The sequence below is a fragment of the Mesocricetus auratus genome, unplaced genomic scaffold, assembly GCF_017639785.1.
Source record: "Mesocricetus auratus isolate SY011 unplaced genomic scaffold, BCM_Maur_2.0 contig_7494_pilon_obj, whole genome shotgun sequence".
NCBI classification, from domain to species: domain Eukaryota; kingdom Metazoa; phylum Chordata; class Mammalia; order Rodentia; family Cricetidae; genus Mesocricetus; species Mesocricetus auratus.
Genome location: NW_024431553.1, coordinates 2,613 through 5,956, shown reverse-complemented (window position 1 = coordinate 5,956; position 3,344 = coordinate 2,613). Strand labels below are relative to the sequence as shown.

Genomic DNA, 3,344 nt, shown 5'->3' with positions numbered 1-3,344 from the left:
AAGTCTCAATTCAAATATACACCAAATACGGTAAAGACAAAGCTGTAATTTTCCATCAGTCATCAGTTGCATTCCACAAATGCTTGTCAGCATAAGTCAGGTGCAGGAATTAGGGAGGGGTAGGAAGTATTCAATGGAACACTTTAATCTTTTGTTAACAAAGACATTTACTCTGTAAGGGTACTTCCCCCTGGCTAGGCAGGTGGGTTGCCCTGTGTAACTTTAACTTTTATGGTTAGCCTTTTCCTTTGTCTCAAGGGCATGTGTGCTCGCAGTCACGTAGTCAGAAGGCCAAGAAACGGTTGACAGACTCCATTTTGTTCAAGGTTCCAGCAGTCCCCAACAGGAGACCATGAAGACACATCAACCTGGGGAACTCAGGATGTCAGGGCTGTGCCCAACTCTTGTTCTCCACAGAGAAGGTGGACGCTTTCATGCTGCACAGCCACAGTCTCTGAGATGGGGCTTGGAGCACATTGGGTTTCAGTGCTGGGCTGGACAGTTGGTCCCATTCTAAATTCTACCTTTTCTTTTCCCTGAGATGTAAATAGACAAACAATACTTCCTAGTGAATATAAAGTATAATGTTGGTAAACAGTGGCTCAGCGGTGAAAGGCACTTGCTGTTAACCATAAAGATGAAAGTTCAGGACCAGTTTATAATACACTTAGTGTCCTGTAAAACCTGCAAATCTGGTTTTGAGTGATTGAACACCACCTTTTACCTTCACATGAATACAGTTGCCTGTACCCATGCATACACACAAGTTTGTGTATACTCACATGGGCCTGTACACACACACACAAAGATGAATAAATGTAACACATTTTTTAAGCTTAATAATGTTAAGGAATCACACAAAACAATGCAGTCATTCAAGGAAACATGGATTAGGGATAGTGGGGGAGGATACCTTTGTCACTGTTCTATTGTGGTGAAGTTATACCATGACAAATTGAATGCCTATAAATAAAAGCCTTTCATTTGACACTTTATTACAGTTTCATAGGTTTACTCTCTTTTATTGTTGAAAACACAGTGAATAGGAAAATGCATTGTAAATAATGGAAAACATGAGAGAGGCCATGGTGGGGGGGATGCAGAGGGCTTCTCAAATGAAGTGCATTTTGTTCCCTTGATTGTTCTTAGATGTGATTTCAAGCCTCCAGTGTTAAACATATACATTTAATTTATAAGATATTTTACACTTGTTGCATGTCAGAACAAATTATAGAATACAATCTGATGAGTACACTTTTAAACTTGACCTGGCCTTCTTGGTTTGATTTTGGGTTTCACTGAATATAATCTCTTGTATACGCCAGGCAATTGTGTTTAAATTGGTCCTGAGAAAAATCAGGGAAAGGATGTTGTTGTCCCATTAATATTTAGTATGTGCTTTACTGGCATTTATTAACATGTTTTTCTGCTCATATCTTGCTGAATTCAAACAGCCTCTTTGGATAATTTATTTCCTTGTTATATCTGTGTGTAAAAGTGTGCTCAAATTGATGTAAGTTTGTCTTCATCTTTAGACTGTAGTCAGTCTCATTTTCCCCTGTCCTCATATCCCAGATCTAGCAGACACAGATCTGCATAGGTCAGCAAAATTCAGCACATTATCTTGATGATGGGGAACATGGTGGCATGCAGGGAATACTGTGACGAATGATGATAGCCAATGCTATAGGGGATACAATATATTCATTTACAAGAGAGAAAAAGGGTCACACAAGCTGCGAGTCAGAAGCATGGCCAGCTTCCAAAAGAGGAGGTCCTTTTTCCTTTCACTTCCTTTTATCTCTACCTGTGCTAATTTACTTGTCCCCGCCCTCATGGACGGATAGCTTTGTGGGGTTCACTCCTACACCACTCATGTTGTAATACACAGTGGGGAGAACAGGGATGGGCTCTTTAGTGACATCCATACCAGCGAAGATCATGACCGTCTCTGAAATCCCAGGTAGACGTGTGGCCAGCTGCTCAGGGGGCAGATGGTGCACTAGACAGACTTGATTTTTCTTGGGGACACAGCCTCTTCCTTCATGGATCTCAAGAGTCATGGAACGAGATACAACATCTTTGGATGCCAGGTCCTTGGCAACAGGGGCATATCTCTCCATGAATATTTCACCTTGACTGTTGATGAGAATACCTCTCTCTCCACGGCATCCTTCTCTGATGGCACAGCCAGCACCGTATATACCTGTGGGGTGGAACTGAACAAACTCTTAAGTCCTGGCAAGGAAAGCCAGCCCTGGTAACCATGGCTGTGCGGTCCCCTGTGCTGGTATGGGTGGATGTACAGCTGAAGTAGGTCGGCCCATGGCCCCCAGTAGCAATAACAGTGTTCTTTGCTCTTATTTGGTGTATGCAACCATCTTCTATGCACAGTGCAAAGACACCATGGCATTCCCCATTTTCCATCAAAAGTTCTAAGGCAAAATACTTCACAAAATAGCTGGTGTCATATCGCAGAGACCTTCCATACAAGGTGTGCAAAAGTGAGTGGCCTGTCTGAACAACCACACAACAACACCGATGATCCTGCCCACCTTTCCCAAACTTGAGACTTTGTCCACCAAATACACACTGATAAATCTTCCCATCTTCAGTCCTGCTAAATGGCATGCCACAATTTTCTAGCTCATCCAAGATTCAGGGGCTTGCTCTATCATGCAATGGATGACATCCTGATCCCCCAGCCACTCAGATCCATTCACGGTGTCGTAGAAATGCCACGTCCAGTTGTCCTCTTCCATATTCCCTAGAGCACAATGATGCCTCTCTGTGCTGCAACCGTATGTGATCTGGTAGGAAAGAGTTTTGTAAGGCATGCAGCATTAAACCCTGCCTCACAAAGGCCAAATGCAGCTCACAACCCTGCCCCTCCAGTGCATGCAACCACAGCATCAAATTCATGATCCACAGCAGGGTACTGAGTCGAAATTGAATCTGAAACATTGGCAGATGCCTTCTTGCTCTCACCAGCACTGAAATGAAAGCCACAGATATGTGTTTGGAATTTCTGTGTCCCAGCTAGCGCCAAGCGCCGCCTGCAAAGAAGTCCCAAAACTGCTCCAACACTGGTCATGTCTCTGCAGTCCCACAAGCCTCCCACATTTTTCTTTTCTATTCAATATAGTACTTGGATTCTTAGCTAGAGCAAGAAGACAGCTGAAGGAGACAAAGTAGATAGCAATGGAAAAGTGAGAATTGCCAATTTCCTTACTGCAGATGATATGATTCTCAACAAATAAAACTAAATGTTATCAGAAGTCCTTTAAAGTTAATGAATACAGTCATATAAGTGGAAGGGTGCAAAACCAAGACGCAAAATTCAA

The 3,344-nt window shown here is 42.9% G+C and overlaps 1 pseudogene; it reads right to left on the bottom strand.

The window, feature by feature from the left end:
* Positions 1-377: 377 nt before the first annotated feature.
* Positions 378-3,094, bottom strand: LOC101833486 (annotated as a pseudogene).
* Positions 3,095-3,344: the final 250 nt, after the last annotated feature.